The sequence below is a fragment of the Artibeus jamaicensis genome, unplaced genomic scaffold (assembly GCF_021234435.1).
Source record: "Artibeus jamaicensis isolate MK-2021 breed Jamaican fruit bat unplaced genomic scaffold, CSHL_Jam_final contig_465, whole genome shotgun sequence".
NCBI lineage: Eukaryota > Metazoa > Chordata > Mammalia > Chiroptera > Phyllostomidae > Artibeus > Artibeus jamaicensis.
In genome coordinates this window covers 42782408-42800193 of record NW_026521843.1, presented here as the reverse complement: position 1 = coordinate 42800193, position 17786 = coordinate 42782408, and the positions used below count along the sequence as shown (strand labels likewise).

The 17786-nt window shown below is 36.9% G+C and overlaps 1 pseudogene; it reads left to right on the top strand.

The window, feature by feature from the left end:
- Nucleotides 1–1056: 1056 nt before the first annotated feature.
- On the top strand, nt 1057–1928 carry LOC119035029 (deubiquitinase OTUD6B-like; annotated as a pseudogene).
- The last annotated feature ends 15858 nt before the right edge of the window (nt 1929–17786 follow it).

The window sequence follows — 17786 nt, the reverse complement described above, 5'->3', positions numbered from 1 at the left end:
CAATAAAAAGCAATCTGGTCATTTAGAGCAGGGAACTGACATGATATGATTTACATTTTAAAGAATATAGAGACATATTTTGAAGCTGGAAATAACAGGTATTGGTGATGGACTACGTGAAGAGGGAGGAGTCATGAGAAGTGAATGAAAGAGAAGAGTGAAGGAGGAAAAATTAATCATAGGGCCATTAATTGAGATGGTGAAGGCTGAAGCAGATCCAGATTTAGAGAGAACCATTTTGTTTATGTTAAGTTTGAAATGCCTGGGAGACATGTAAGAGAGATGACAAGTAGATATATAAAGATGTGAATCTGGAGCTCAGAAAGGAAGTCTAGCCTACTGATATAAGTTTAGGAATTATCAGCAAATAGTTTTAAAAGTATGAGAATGGATAAGATCATACAGGGAGAAGGCATAGAGAATAGAAAAGAGGATAAAGGAACTTCAACCTTTACAGGTCAAATAGAAAAAGAAAAACAGTTGATGGTGAAGAAGCAAGAGTAGCCAATTTATGAAAACCAGGATAGTGTGTAGTATAGAGCCCAAAGAGCAAAGTGTCAGAAAAGCCCAAATAGAGAGTTTAGTTAAACTGAGGACAGAAAAGAGTCAGCCAAATAGTTTGTTGGTTACATTTAAGAGTGATAGGGACATTGAAGTAGACTGAAGTTTCCCATTTACCTTATCATCAACATTGATTATTAGAAGACAGTAGAACAATACCTTTAAAGTTCAGACAGAAAATTATTCTGAACCTAGAATTCCACAGACAGACAAAACATTCATGAATAAGGACAACTTAGGGACTTTTTCACCTTTTTGACCTCTTATGTACCTTTACAACAACAAAAAAAGATTGCTTTCAGAACCGTTCTATAAGAATAAAAAGAGAACTCAAGAAAGAAACATGAAAACCTAGGAATGGGATCTGTTCTAGTAGTACAATAAAAAGGTGTTTCAACACAAAAATTTAGGCCTTCAAGGTGACCAATAATATTGAAACAGGAAGTTAGAAAGATCTCAGTAGAACATCTTCAATAAAAAAGTAAAGGAGTGCTGGTCTACCAGGTGGTCATGAAAGTAGTCTTGGCAGAAGGGCTTGATGAAGAGGAGCAGCTGGTGAGAAGGAGTAGTGAGCCAAAATTCAAGGCATGAAGAATGCTGTTCCCAGGAATAACAAAAAGAGGAGGTAGCAACTCACTGAAGGTTAGAGGTAGAAATGGAACAGAAATATAGAGAGCAACTAGAACAATTGAAGCCGAGTAAAAGAGAGTCTACTGCTGTTAACATTTCAAACCTCAACCCCCTAGGATACCAAGAGTACGAAAGAGGTCAGACCAAAAAAACAAAACAGAAAAACCCAAGGAACAAAAAAAATTGCATTGGAAAAGGAGTAGAAAGAAAGTGGATAGCACAAGCTGAAATTGAGAACTTAGCTCAGTTTCATATAGAGCTATACATGTAGAAAATGAAAAACTTGCTCAAATTTTGGCAGCTAGACAGTTGGAAACTAAACAGATACCATCTGATGGCTGCTGTATATATAGAGTCATTGAAGATCAACTGAAAGAACAGGAATGCCCTTGATAACTAGCTGCCTTAAGAAATCAGACTGCTAAATATATGCAAAGCCATGAGGAAGACTTTCTGCCATTTTTAACAAACCCTAATTACAAGAAATATGTAGACTCCAAAAGAGTTTGGAAAGTATTATGATAATATAAATGCAGCTCCATAGGGAGGTCAGCTTGAGTTAAGAGCCCTGTCTCATATTTTATAAGCACCAATAGAGATAATACAGGGAGATTCTCCTCCTATTTTAGCTGGTGAAAAATATCCAGAAAACCTATTAATATTTGTATATATGACACATGAATATGTACCATTCTGTTACGTGGTTGGTAAACAGAGATATTGAAAATTGCAGCTAGTTTACAAAATGTTGCACAATTATGTTTTAGTATAGTGTGCCGATATGACTATTCATACCAAGTGTTGGGTTATTCTCAGTGTTAACAAAAATAGAACTACCTTTAATCAGTTTTTTAAAAATATTTTATTTATTTATCTTTAGATGGGAAGGGAAAGAGAGAGGGAGAGAAACATCAATGTATGGTTGCCTTTCATGCATCCCCTGCTGGAAACTGGCCTGCAGGGAACTGGTCTACAACCCAGGCATGTGCCCTGACTGGGAATCGAACTGCAGTTGTCTGGTTCGCAGGCCCGCACTCAATCCACTGAGCTACACCAGCCAGGGCCCTTTAATCAGTTTTATGGCAAAGCTGATAACAGGTTTTTTAAAAATGTGTCAGAGATAAACTTGAACCAGTATTCTCTTGGTGGTATTTAAAAAATACTTGTAAGTCCATTGTGGAGAACAACATTTATAGACCAAGATGTGACACCATTTACTTATATTTTTATTAATATAGGATCCTGAATATTCTGTTAAAATAAAAAAAATGTTTTACTAAAAGCTTTCAGTACCATTTCAATGTAATTTTTCTTGAAGAAATGAAATGATTCAATCCCTTTGTCATTATAGTAATATGGGGATGGTGATAGCAAATTTAATTATTGCTTATAAATAAATTTGATTACAGTAACTTTGGTATTGATGGGATTAATGTTGCAAAGCTTTTTTATAGCTTCATTAAAGTACAGCTAAGAAGCTGGCTTTAATTATTAAGAATTTTAAAATAGTTTTTCTGATGGGAAACAGTTAAGTTTTAAGAAATGAGACAAATTCAAAGGTAAATAAGTATTCCCTATCAGATTTAAACCCTCTAAAGAATTTTAAAAGACCCAGCAGATTAGTGTCTAAATCACTTGTTATTACTTGCTGTTTCTTAAACTTCAGAATGGAATTAGTATCATCATTTCTTGATTATTTTCATAACTAAAAATTTTCATATACTCTGTTGTACTTTCTCCTTCACTATTCAGTTGCTTTGCTTTTTTTGCAGCTTTCCCCACTAAGAAACCGTTTCTTTATTTCCCACTAAGAGACAGTTTCTTATTGTTTAATTTGTACAAGTTGAAGGAGTAGCAATGGAAAAGTGTCCAAGGCCAAATTTACTTCAAATTCTTCCTCTTTTCCCATTTGTCTTACGAGATATTTCTCTGTTTGCTTCGTCTCTAGGATTAAAAGGAGGCCTCTTTTACTTGTTATTTTGTTAGTCTTATTAATGTCAGCTTTTCTTAGCTCAAGTATTTGAGAATTTTTGTATTATATATAGACCAGGTTGAAAACCACTCTTTGGGAGGCAACATTGTATGGTAGAAATTAGTATACTATACTTTTTGGTGTGAATGATTTCTTTAGCTTAAATTTCAGGTTGCACATAACAGTACTCTATCTAATAACATAATACTCATGTATACAAACATGTCTGATAATTTGATATGTAGGTAAATGTTATGAAAATGAGCACTTTTTGTTAGATCTGTTTTTCCCCAATTAGAAATAACTAGTAATAGTTAGCATGAAGTTTATAATATTTGAATTTTGCTTTGTGAATGCAACTAATTTTTGCAATTAAATATCAGGTGTAAAATATTAAAAGTGATTTGTCTATCACATGCCTAGCAGGTGATGTTGTGGGAAACTGGTCACCCAGAGCAACTGAGTACTACATGAAGGTATGCAATTTTAAGCCCAAAACTATTCTGCTTGTCAAACAAACTATATTTTGAAGGCTGCCTCTTTTGTACTCCGTGCTCTGAGTTTTCTTGGGGATCTGAAATTGATAAAATAATGAAATTATAAAACATTAAGCATCTTGAATTATTTTGAAGTAATCTGTTACTTTAAAAGTAAAACATAAATGGGAACATGGGGAAGGGGGGCTGGGATGGGAGGAATAGACAAAAAACTGTACTTGAAAAATAACTAAATAAAATTTTTAAAAAATCAAATGTGAGGACAAGGGAAAAGATAAAAAAAGTAAAAGATAAGCATTAAGAAGTAATAAAACACAGTATCATGAAACCCGTTTGATTTATTTACGTTTTTAATCCTAACCCAAGGACACTTTTTAAAATTTCTTTTAGAGAGAGAGAAACATCGACATGAGAGAGGACCATTGATTGGTTGCCTCCCTGACGAACCCAGGGATCATAATTGCCTGGACCAGAACCAAACCCACCATCTGGGTATGTGCCCTGAACAGAAATGGAACCCATGACCTTTTGGTTATAGGAAGATACTCCAACAAATTGAGCCACACTAGCCATGGTGCGTTCTAGTTATAAATTTCACCTATATTTAAAATATTTGAAAATATCTTATTGGTAGCTATTTTTTTCTAATAGGTGGAATTTCCTTGATTATAGTTTTACTTTTTGTTTATTATTTTTAACTTTTAAATGGTCATCATGGTTATGAACAACATTTGCATGGTTAACTTCTGTTCTTTCATAAAACTTCAGATAAAAATTATCTTAACCATAACCTAAAATTGAAGTCTTTAAAAATGGTAGACATTAATTTAAAAGCGAGTATACTAATTTTGTTTGCTGTATGATGGTAGTCTAATGGAAGTTTTAGAAGCTCTCTCTTGCCCTATTTCAAAAAGTATGTGAAATTCTGGAACATGTGTTCAGCCAAGAATTTTATTCACTTAAATATGTTTACAATTTGTATAAAACAAAAAGAGTGTGTATGACTAGAGCAAACAACATAGTGTTGTTCATATTATGTTTGCCATAAAAGAATATAATATGAGTTAAATAAAAAAAGAAAAAGTAGATTCACTATAGGAAAAAGCATGATTAAAAACCTGATAATCACAATATTCTTAACACTAATAATTTTAATATTAATATATATTTTTCCTGCCATCAGCACTAAAGAAAGACAATTGGAACCTTTAGTAAAGGCAAAAAGTTGTATTAGCCATATTCCAATTTTATTGATTATGCTATTACAGTTGTCCCAATTTTTCTTTCTTTTCTCCCCTCCACTCAGCACGCCCCACTCCCTTAGGCAATCCCTACACCATTGTTCATGTGCATGGGCCATTTGTATAAGTTTTTTGGCTACTCTATTTCCTATACTGTACTTTACATCCCCGTGGCTATTCTGTAACTACCTATATGTACTTCTTAATCCCCTCACATCTTTACCCATTCCCCATACCTCACTCCCATCTGGCAACCATCAAAATGCTCTCCATATCCATGATTCTGTCTCTATTGTTCTTGTTTGCTTAGTTTGTTTTTTAGATTCAATTGTTGATAGATACGTATTTATTGCCATTTTATTGTTCATAGTTTTGATCTTCTTTTTCTTAAATAAGTCCCTTTAACAGTTCATGTACTAATGGTTTGGTGATGATGAACTCCTTCAGGTTTGTCTTGTATAGGAAGCTCTTTATCTGCCTTTTGATTCTAAATGCTTTTTTGCTGGGTAGAGCAATCTTGGCTGTAGGCCCCTACATTTCATGACTTTGAGTATTTCTTTCCAAACCCTTCTAGCCTGCAGTTTCTTTTGAGAAATCAGCTAACAGCTTATGGGAATTTCCCCTATAGGTAACTAACTACCTGCTTTCCTCTTGCTGCTTTAAATATTCTCCCTTTACCTCTAACCTTTAACATTTTAATTGTGATATTTCCTGGAGTAGGCCTCTTTGCATCCATCTTGTTTGGCACTCTCTATATTCCCTAGATTTGCATGTCTATTTCCTTCACCAAATTAGGGAAGTTTTCTTTCATTATTTTATCGAATAGATTTCCAATTTCTTGATCTTTCTCTTCTCTTCTGGTACCCCTATGATGTTAATGTTGGACCACTTCAAGTTGTCCCAGAGGCTACTTACACTATCCTTGTTTGGGGGGATTGTTTTTTCCTTCTTATTATTCTGATTGGTCTTTTTTGCTTCCTTTTGTTCCAAATCATTGATTTGAGTCCAGGTTTCCTTCCCTTCACTGTTAGTTCCCTGTGTATTTTTCTTTATTTCACTTTGTGTAGCCTTCACTTCTTTCTTTACTTTGCAGCCATACTCAATCATTTCTGTGAGTGTTTTGAACTCTGTGCTTGATAGGTTGGCTATCTCCTCATTGTTTAGTTCTATTTTTGGAGTTTTGATCTGTTCTTTCATTTGGGCCACATTTGTCTCAGTGCATCTGTTATGTTGTGAGGGGTGGAGCCATAGGTATTCCTCAGGGTGGGGAAACCCACTTCACCATGTTGTGGTGCTATATGCAGGGGAGGGGTCAGAGAGGGAACCATGCCACTTGCTCAGCTCTTGCCCCGCTTTCAGTTACTTCCCCTATTTCCCACTAGCAACTAGCAACCTTCTAGTTGCTGCCCTAGTGCTGATTCCTGGGTTGGGGGTATTGAGTCCACTTAGGACTCTGTGGGCCCCCCAACAGACTCTCCTGAGAGACTGGCAGTTTACTTCATCACTGTAATCCCTACCTCTGCTTTATACAGCCAGAGGTTCTGACGCCAACTACCTCACTCCCCCATCTGTCAGCCACCACCTTGCTGCGCATCCTCTCTGCCCCAGCTACCTGTCTCTGCCCCTCCTACTAGTCTGGATGAATGTTTCTTCTTTAACTCTTTGGTTGTCAGACTTCCATACAGTTTACTTTTCTGGCATTTCTGATTGTTTTTTGTTTTTAAATTGGTTGTTATCTTTCTTTTGGTTGTGCAAAGAGGAGAAACTTATCTACTTACACCTCACTCTTGGCCAGAAGTTCCTCTAGTCTTGCTGCCAAACAGAACATAACTTTAATCTTAATAGCAGTCCTGTTAGCTTCCCCACAATAAAAATTGAGGCTTAGAGAGGTTAAATAACTGTTCATTAAGTAACAGAACCCAGGGCTGTTTGATTAAATATTTGAACCCAGGGCTGTCTGATTCTAAGTCTTCTCTTTTACCTTTCTATCCATAAGTCCTAATTACTTCTACTTCAATTGTTTCTATAAAATTTGTCTTTTTTAAAACTTTGTTTTAGATTGTGATATAAATACACACATAAAATTTTATCAGCAACATCTGTATGCTTCTCTCTTCCCATAGGTAACCACTGTCTTTACTCTTGTAATATTTTTTCTTTGCTTCTCTTCATTAAAACACATCTAAAAGTATTCTCAAAAAACATAGTTTTTTTTTATTTTGAACTTCATATGAAAAAAATTATACTATTTATATCCTTTTGTGTCCTCCTTCTTTTTCATGTTTGTTACACTCATCCATGTTGGTATATGTGACCATTGTTTGTTCATTTTTGTTTCTATACAGTATTTCATTGAGTAAATAATAAATATTTTATTTATCCTGATTCATTATTTTTTTCATTCCCATTGTCACTCTCCTAATTCAGGTATTTATTAAATGATTTCTTATTTAAGTTACCCCAGTGGTCTCTCACTGTTCTTGTCAATTTTAGCCTTTACCTAACTGCTGCCAAAAGAATCTTCTGAAGGTCAATATGAATCATATCCTTTCTGTTAAAATAAATTGTAGAAGGAGAGGAAGAAGAAAGTCTGAAAGGTAGGCAGCGACACATTATTCACAACCTTGAAGACCATTTCAAGAATTTTTGGTTTTTATTCTAAGAACACTGAAAAGCCCTATCTGGCTGGTAATTTTGACATTCTAAGCTGAGATGCTCTTACCCGAGAGTCCCTAGACCATCAGATTAGACCCCTTTGAGAATTATGCCTTCAAGAATCCAACCATTTGTCTAGACCCTCCTTAAGCTGTGCCTCATAGCCCCTCAGGATCACTTCAGCTGCTGGTTAAATTCTCTGAGCCCCGCCCCATCTGTTACCAGTTATTCCTTCATTTCCCTGTAATCAACTGTTAAGTTTTGTAGGGAAGGGGAATTTTTACCTTTACTCTCTTAGGGTCCTTTTGGGCTTTGGGAATTAAGATGACATAAGGTAGATCAACAGAAGAAAAACAAATTTATTTAAGTTTTACCTGACATGGGAACCTTCATAAGGAATGAAGACCCAGAGAAATGTCAAAACCTACTTGATTTTTATTAGGTTGAGTAAAGAGAGACAACTATGGAAAAGTGATTAAACTATGTGGGGAGGCTAAAAGAAGATCAGAATTATCTTAACAAGGTCTGCTTGTATAGAATTCTCTCAGTCCTAACTTCTTGTCCTTGATGGACAAGAGTGTTATTTTCATTCTAGTATTGGGAAGCCAACTTTCATATAGAAATTTCATCTTCTACTTTAAGAAAAATAAGTCAAGTCAGGGTGTTTTTCTTGAATATGCTGTATTTCAAGGGCCTTTAACTGAAAATAGTTAATATACTAAAGTAGCATATTTGGGGGTGGCATGTTCTTAATTCCTTCAGGTCCTCGCATAGTGCACAGAGGCCATATAAGTTAATGCATATATGGATAAAAGTCCATGACTTTGGACCATGTAGTAGTAAAGCAGTAATTGTGCTGCAAAGTGGCAAATCAAAAAAAAATGAGCTAATATACTAAGAATCACAATCATAATATTTAGCTCAAATCTCATCTATGTGCCTAGAGAAATGACATTTTAGTCTTAACAAACACCGCTAATTCATACTGTTGAGATTATACCATGTTAGATGAGAAAAGATCTCCATCGCTATAGACATAGTTACAGACTATTATTTTAGTGCAGAGGTTGGCAGATGTTTTCTGTAAAGGGTTAGACATGCTTGGCTTTTTAGGCCATACAGTATCTGTCAAAATTATTCAACTCTGACTTTGTAGGATGAAAGCAGCCATAGGCAATATGAAAATGATTGGACCTGGCTTTGTTCCATTAAATTTTTCTTTTGGCAGCAGGTCACATTTGGTCCAAAGGCTACAGTTTCCCAATGCCACTGCCTTAGTGTATGATTTCAGTCCTCACTGCTGTTTGCAGTTTTGTTTTTCTCTCAGTATTTTTTGTTATGATCTAATTTACATTGAATAAAATGTAGCAGCTCTTAAATAACATTTTGATGAGTTTTTGACTAAGGTATTCACTTATATGATACAATTCTAACCAAGGTGGAGAACATTTTTATTCCCTCAGAAAGTGCCTTCAAGCCCTTTTCCAATTAATCTCCCACCCCTACCCCCACCCCAGAGGTTAACTACTCTTCCAATTTCTATTTCCATAAGACTAATTTTGCCTGTTCTTGAAGGTCATATAAATAAAATTATACTGTGTCTGTATGTCTGAGTGTATGGCTTCTTTCACTCAACTAGTTTGTGAGATCTGTCATGTTGTTAAGGGCTTGCATAGTTCATTCTTTTGTAATTGCTGAATTGTATTCTGCTGTATGAGTATACCACAGTTTGTATGAATATATCTGTTATTAGTTTCCTGGGGTTGTCATAAGAATGAACTTTATGGCTTAAAACAACAGAAATTTATTCTCACAGCTTTGGAGGCCACAAGCCCCAAATCAAAGTGTTGGCAGGGCCATGCTCCCTCTGAAGATTCTAGGGGATAAATCTTTCCTTGTTTCTTTCATCTTCTGGTGGCTGCAGGTGTTCTTTAGCTGGTAGCCATCTAACTCTAATTTCTGTTTCTGTCTTTATATGGTCTTTTCCTCTGTTTCTTTCTTCTCTTCTGTCTCTTATGTGTACAGTGCCTTTGGATTTAGTGCCCACTCTAATTGGAAATGATCTCATTTCAAGATCTTTGATTATAGCTTCAAAGATTTTTTTCCAAGTGAGTTCACATTCAGAGGTTCCAAGAGGACACATCTTTTGCAGAGCCACCCTTCAACCCACCACAACATCACAATTTGTTTATCCAGTCACCTAATAGGAGACATCTGAATTATTTCTTTTTTTTTTTTGGCTATTAGGAATAAAGCCACTATGAATATTCTTGTACACTTGTACAAGGCTTTGTATAAGCTGATTTGTTTTCAGCTTCATAGTTTTTGAATTTCAGTTCTAATTACCTTAATATTAAATGTGATTAATTTTCTTTTTAGTGGTAATTACACATAATAACATTTTTAATTCTGGCAGGAATTTCTGTTAGAATGGGTCAACCTATATACAGCTGACATAAATATGTTTTATAACTAAAAATACAATAGATAAGATATAGAATATCTTGCCAAGAGATAATTTATGGAATTTTACTAAGTATCTTTGATTTTGTTCCTTAAGACGCTATCAAGAAACAAATAAGTTTCAGATTAGGAAACATGCCTTTAAATCTTTAAAATAACTTTAATACCTTATTAAACTAAAAATCAAAACAAACACAGGTTAACCTTGTTTTGCCACTTCTCTTGTTTTGTTATGATACAATTCATTAATTCTTGCAGTCATCACCTAGGCTAAATCTAGTACACTTATCTCACTATGGGCATGACTAACACAAACAATTCCACTGGTATGGGATTTGATGCAGCTCCTTAATAATCAAACAAATAAAGTCATTCATTTGGACTGCTCTCCTACCATTAGATTCTTTTTTAAGACAAAAAAAGTTTCTTTATTTCTTTTTTTTTAATTTGTTGAGTATTTTATTTATTTATTTATATTTAAATATATTTTATCGATTATGCCATTACAGTTGTCCCATTTCCCGCACTTCATTCCCTTCCACCCTGTACTTCCCTTCCCCAACAGTCCCCCCTTTTAGTTCATGTCCATGTGTCATAAGTTTACCTTCTACATTTCCCACACTACTTTTGCCCCTGTCTATTTTCTCCCCACCATCTATGCTACTTATTCCCTGTAGCTTCTCCCCCTCACTCCTCCTCCCACTCCTCTGTTGCTAAACCTCCATGTGATCTCCATTCCTGTGGCTCCACTACTGTTTTAGCTGTCCGCTTAGTTTGCTTTTTAGGCGTGGTTGTTAATAACTGTGAGTTTGCTGTCCTTTCACTGTTTATCTTTTTTATCTTCTTTTTTTTAGGTAAGTCCCTTTAACATTTCATATAATAAGGGCTTGGTGATGATGAACTCCTTGAACTTGACCTTATCTGAGAAGCACTTTATCTGCCCTTCCATTCTAAATGAAAGCTTTGCTGGATAGAGCAATCTTGGATGTAGGTCCTTGCATTTCATGACTTGGAATAGTTCTTTCCAGCCCCTTCTTGCCTGTAAGGTCTCTTTTGAGAAATCAGCTGACAGTCTGATAGGAACTCCTTTGTAGGTGACTGTCCCCTTAGCTCTTGCTGCTTCTAGGATTCTCTCCTTCATTTTAATCTTGGGTAATGCAATTATGATGTGCCTTGGTGTGTTCCTTCTTGGGTCCACCTTCTTTGGGACTTTCTGAACTTTCTGGATTTCCTGGAAGTCTATTTCCTTTGCCAGATTGGGGACATTCTCCTTTATTATTTGTTCAAATAAGTTTTCCACTTGTTGATGTTCCTCTTCCCTTTCTGGTACCCCTATAATTAGGATGTTGGAACATTTAAAGATGTCCTGGAGATTCCTAAGCCTCTCCTCATTCTCCTCAAGAATTTTTTGAATTCTTGTTTCTTCATTCTTTTCTGTTTGGTTGTTTGTTTCTTCCTTCTGGTCCACTCTATTGATATGAGTCCCAGTTTCCTATCCATCACTATTAGTTCCCTGTGCATTTTCCTCCATTTCACTCCATTAGTGTAGTCTTCATTTTTTCATCTAATTTTCTACCAAAATCAACCAGTTCTGTGAGCATCCTGATCACCAGTGTTGTGAATTGTGCATCTGATAGGTTGGCTATCTCTTGGTCACTTAGAATTATTGGCTCTGGGGCTTTGATTCATTTTTCTGTTTGAGCCATGTTTTTTGGTCAAGTCTTACCTGTTATGTGTGAGGGGCGGAGCCTTAGATGTTCATCAGGGTGGGGCAACCCAATTGCAGGGTTGTGATGCTGTATGTGGGGGCAGGGTCAGAGAGGGAATAATGGTGCTTGTTCCACTCTCCCTCAGATTTCAGTCCTCTCTGCTGCTTCCCACAAGCAAATTGGGCCCTTCCGGTTCTTGTTCCCCGGGTGGGTGGGCTTGTGTATGTTCTAGGACCCTGTGGGTCTCTCCAGTGAATTCTCCTGTGAGGCTGGGAGTCTCTCCCAGCACCTCAACCCCCACAAGTTTTTTCAGTCGGAGCTTTTAGGCTTTATTTCCCATTGCTGGGGCCCTGAATTGCATGGTATGTCTTACTGCCCATTTTTTTGCCTGGTTTTTCTGTGTGCAAATGTTTGTCCAGAGTCAGTCAACCACCTTGTGCGCCTCACTGGGTTTGCTTGTTTCCTCCCCGTACCTGGGTTTGCCAACCACTGCTTTTTTCCTGCTGGGACCCCTCTCAGCTGACTGCCAACTCTGCCCCTCTTACTGGTCTGGATGAATGGTTGGTTGTTGGCAGACTTGGTACAGTTCAACGTTCTGTCTGTTCTGGTTGTGTTTTTGTTTCTAAATCTTTGTTGTCCTTAAATTTGGTTGTGTGAGGAGGCACAGTATTTTCATCTATGCCTCCATCTTGACTGGAAGTTTTTTTTATCTCCCACTATTAGATTCTAATAGGTCCGACCTTAACAGAACTAGTGGGACATGGTTTAGAGGCTTTCTGCTTATGTGGCTGGCTGCCTCTCCACAATGAAAGCTTCCTGGAAGGGAGAGACTCTGTCTTGTTCATTTGTGTATCCTCCAACTCCAGACCCAGCTCAATTCTTTCTTAACCTTATAAGTGTTGCATGACTAAATAGTGCCTATGAATAAAAAATAAGAAGGAAGATGCTGATAATTTTACTCTTCATAGTAATTTCCACTAATGCAGAATAATTTCTGTTAATGAAATTTCTTAGAAATTATTTTAATAAATGATTCCTTTTATAAATCTGTTGGAAAGGCCCCAGGGTTGTTATTTATTACACTGGTGCTTTTGTATTGAATATTTGCTTCATTTATTCAGTCATTCTAGGCACTGGTGATTGGCTACACTATTCATTTATAGAAGCAATTTAAAACACTACTCAGGCCTTGATGACATTTGGCAAGTATAACAGAGAAAAGCATAGAGTTTTTGCTATGCTTTTTAAGCAGCTTAAAAAATGGTCCTGTAAAATGATTTGGAGTTTTAAAAATAGGAACAAAATTATGTAATGTGCTCTGTAATCACCACTTCAGTGTTTTGCAATGTCTATAAATCAAAAAATCTTACTTAACTTTTTTTTGGAAAACTGTAGATAGAGCTCCATTATTTTAGAATGCAATTACTTTGACACTTTTGAGTGGGTAAATTTGTAATGTTCAATAATTCTAATTTTCCACTTTTACAGTATTCTGTTCCTTTCACTTTTAATTTAATAGGCCTATCTATGCAATCAGAGTTGACAAACAATACTCTATCGAAATCATAATTTCTTCATTTTGACACAGTTATCTACAGGATGAGGTTTAACAGAAGAGCCAGTGAAGACTATGATAACTTAGTCAAATGTTAGGTAATGTAACTTATGACATATATTTTAAAAGATAAATAAATGCTATTTTCAAAACCAAATTATGCATTTTAAAGACATTTTATAGATAGCATTATTTATCATTGTATTATTATCTAGATTTTTAAATCTCCTCTAGTAGTTTAGAAATATTTTCAGCTATAAGTAACAGAACAACACATTAATAGATCTTACGCACAAGGGGTTTATTTGTTAGGCTTCTTATAATATACAAAGTCTAGAATTAGGTGCTTGCTGGCACTGATTTAGCAGTTTAATGTAAGGGCTTAGGTTGATATCTCTGAGATTCTCTCTGCCTTCTCTCAGAGTCACATAATGGATGCAAAAGCTCCAATCATAACAACCACTTTTTTTTAAAGATTTTATTTATTTACTGTTTAGACAGTGGGAAAGGGAGGGAGAAAGAGAGGGAGAGAAACAGCAATGTGTAAGAGATACATGCCTCTCACACACTCCCAACCCAGGTATGTGTCCTGACTGGGAATTGAACCTGAGACCTTTCAGTTTGCAGGCTGGTGCTCAGTCCACTGAGCCACACCAGCCACAGCTTCATCACAACCATTTTCAAAGGCAGGAAGCAGAGGACTCTACTGACAGAGCTTTCTCCTTCTTCTTCTTCTTCTTCTTCTTCTTTCTTCTTTCTTCTTTCTTCTTCTTCTTCTTTTCTTCTTCTTCTCTACTCCACCTCCCTCTCCCTCTCCGCTCCTTCTCCTCTCTCTTCCTTTCCCCCTCCCCCTCTTTCTCTAACCAGAAAAGACTGATCTTTCTCAAATCATCTATCCAGTATTTCCCCTTGCATTTCATTGTCCATAATGGTTTGTCACATGGCTATCCTAGCTGTAAAGGAGAATGGGAAAATGAATGTCCACTTCCACCTCAGTAATTAGAGGGAACCAAGGGAGAATGGGTTGGCAATGACTTTTGGATAACCAATCACACCTTGCATGTACTATGTGCTTGTTATCCATTTGTTGAATGAATTAACAAGTGATTCACAGTGTTCAACAGAGCTAAAGTTTAGGTATACACCCACCCTTTCATTATCTTTTCTATTAAATTTACATTTTCTTTTTTCTCATTTGTCCAGAAACATTAGGAAAGGTTCTTAATTATGCTACTTATAGCAAACATTTTTAAGTGTATGGAATACACTAGCTCTGTGACTGGGGAGAGAATTAGGAATTACTAATACTAAGGTATTCATCTATTTACTTAGGAAATATTTATTGAGTGTCTACTATATGCCAGACACTATTTTACAGTTATTGGATATATATGTGAACAAAATGAAGAGCCTTACCCTTGATGAAGCCCACAATCTAACAAAGTATATTGACATTTTAATTGGATTTTAAGAGGTGAGTTGGATTTTCATAAGTGAACATAATCGGGACATGTAATTCATTCAAAGCATAAGCAAAGACATGGAAATATGAATGTGCCTGTCATGTTTTGGGAACATTAAATAGCTCCATGAAACATAGACTACGTGGTGAGGGCTAAAAGGCAGATCACTTTCAGGTTGTGAAGAGTTACATCCAGGACCATGTAAATTTTGCCAGATCAAAACTAGTATCTCTTGAAGTTAGTACCAAAGCTTACTAGGTATTTTCACTTGAAGGTTGTACAGGCACTTGAACTTATCATGTTCCAAATAGATTCTATTTCTTTTGAAACTTGTTCTGACTCCTGTATTTCCTAGCTTGGCTTAGGCCCTCATCATTCCTGAGTTATTGCCATTATCTCCTGTCCCACTCCTCCAATCCATCCTTTCAGCTACTTTAGAAAGTGGTTTTTCTAAACTTTACATAATTCAGAGGTCAGGTGAAGGCCTCAAATTATGAAATACCTGTAAATTTGGGGAAGGGGGAGATCGGGGAGGAGAGTTGTTATATTTATATTAGTTTTCTATTGTTATGTAACAAATTACCACAAATTTTAGAGGTTTATGACAACACACATTTGTTATTTCCCAGTCAGGAGTCTGGTACAGTTCAACTGGGTCCTCTGCTTAGGTCTCACAACACTACAAAGTGTTGAAATTGCTATGTTCTCATCTGAAGAAGAATCTGCTTCCAAGCTCACTGAGGTTGTCAGCAGAATTCATTTATTGGTGGTTGTATGACTCTGGGCTCCAATTCTTTCTGGCTGTTGGCTAGAGGATAACCTCAGGTCCTAGAGGCCATTTACAGTCCCTTGTCATGTGGCTTTCCTAATATGGCTGCTTACTTCAACAAACCAGCAAGGATAGTCTCTAGACTGCTAGCAGGACAGAGCAATGAGATCATGAAAGTAACAGCCCACAACATTTGCTATATTCTATTCATTATAAGCAAGTTACAGGTCCTCCCCACACACCAGAGATGTGAACATGAGAGGTAAATATTTCGAGGAGCCACCTTAGAGTCTGTCACTCTCAAAGCCTTCTCTGTCTTTGGTATGTACTCAGTGGGTACTGTTTCTGGGAATGATCTTAAAGTAAAGCTCAGTTTCTGGTTGGTTGAGCCAGCCAACCACTCAAAGTATTTGTGAGTTAGTGCTTTATAGAAAATATAGGGATGCTATCATTGGTTGTTTGGCTGGCTTCTCTCACCTCTGTGTCTTTCCCTACAGTTGTCCTAGGGAATTCCTTCTCCCTCTGGGGAGCACAGCAGTTCAGCTTTTCTAGCTTTCCACTCACAAATCTGCACAGCCAAATTTCTTTAGGGGCTCAGCAAAACAAATGTAAGTCATGCTCTTTAGAAGGCAGTAGGGATTAAAATAGAAAACCTTTTTATCTTGTTATATCCCAATCTGATCCTGTTTCTCCTTTGCCTGAAAAAAAACCCTTCAATGGGTCTTTATTGTTGCACAATAGGCATATGAAATATGGAATACATTTGAATTCCCAAGTATGACAAGTCACCCTCCATGATCTGGCCCTTGCCTGGTTTCTAGCCATTCCCCACTTCACACTCTAGGGCGCATATTTTGGGGAACTATTTTACAGGCTGATTCATGATTCAGGAACTTGACTCACACTGCTCTTTCCCCTAAAATGCTGGTCTACTTCTCCCCTTCTGTCGCTCCTTCGCTTAAGCTTCTACTCCATGTAGCATTTTCTCTATGCAGCATTTTTCCTCAGTGTAGCATTTCCTATCTCTCTTTATATAAATTGATATTATTAATGTTTATTATACTTCCATAAAAGTTTTTTACATGCCTGTATGTCTCTTTATGAACCTGTAAAACTCTTGAAGAGATTGTCCTATGGGAAGAAAAACAGGTCAACACAGCAGGAAAGAGGTGATGGCTGGAGTACATGTTTGAAAGTACCATATTTTTAGGACTATAAGATGCACCAGACCATAAGACACACGTAGGTTTTAGAGGAAAATAGGAAAAAAATTGAAGCAAAAAAATGTAAAATATTTAATAAACTATGACCCCGCTCCACTGCCCCCCACCCCACAGTGAGCCAGGTAAGCTGCATTCATACTATAAGACACACCCTCCTTCCCTCCCAAATTGAGGGGTGTGTCTTATAGTCCAAAACACATGGTAATTAACATGGCCAATGACATTGGAAATCATGAGAATGAATGAGAATCCAGAAGACAATAAAAGAGGACAGATGGCAGCAGTATGGGAATTCTAATTAGAATTCTCAGTGATATGTAAAGCCAACCATGTATTGTACTTAAAGTTTGCCTTGGTCTTTTGGTGCTATTTTATATATTGCTTTTTTAATTACTTTTTTTTTTACTAGGTTTATTAGCCAAATGTTGTGGAGTGGTTTGGAGTTTTGTAACAGGGTGCAGCCAAGAGTGGGGCCCCAAATAGGGATTTGGAATGGGGTCCAGAATTCAAGGTGTCCAGGAAATATTAGAAAGACATATAAGATGTCCTTACCCTTTCCACTGCAACAGGTGTGAGTTGGGGGAAGGGACAAATGGAGCAGGACATTGAGAGCTGTTTTGTACAGCACCAGTTTTGCAGCTAATCTCTGGCATGGTCATTTAACATATCTATAACATTTAACTGGCTGCATAGATATGTTAAATAGCTGTGGCTATACTCTGAGCCAGGGGAATGGAAAGGGACTTCTACCCAAGATGTAATTGTGGGACAGGTCCCCTGAGTTACAGCGCCTGCATGGGAGCTTGGAGAAGATTTGCTCTATGACATGAGGCCATACCTGCCCAGACTCACAATGGCAGCCTGTGACCCCATGAGTAACTCTGGAATAATACAGGAATGCTGGCAGGTGTAACTGATTGTAGGAGGAGTCAGAAATGGGGCTGTAGAGGAGGATTGGTGTGGGGATTTAAACCCAGACACAGCAGCCATTAGGAGGGAGAGTCACACGCTTCTGGCAGAGTGGGGACCCCGGCAGCCATATGAGTGA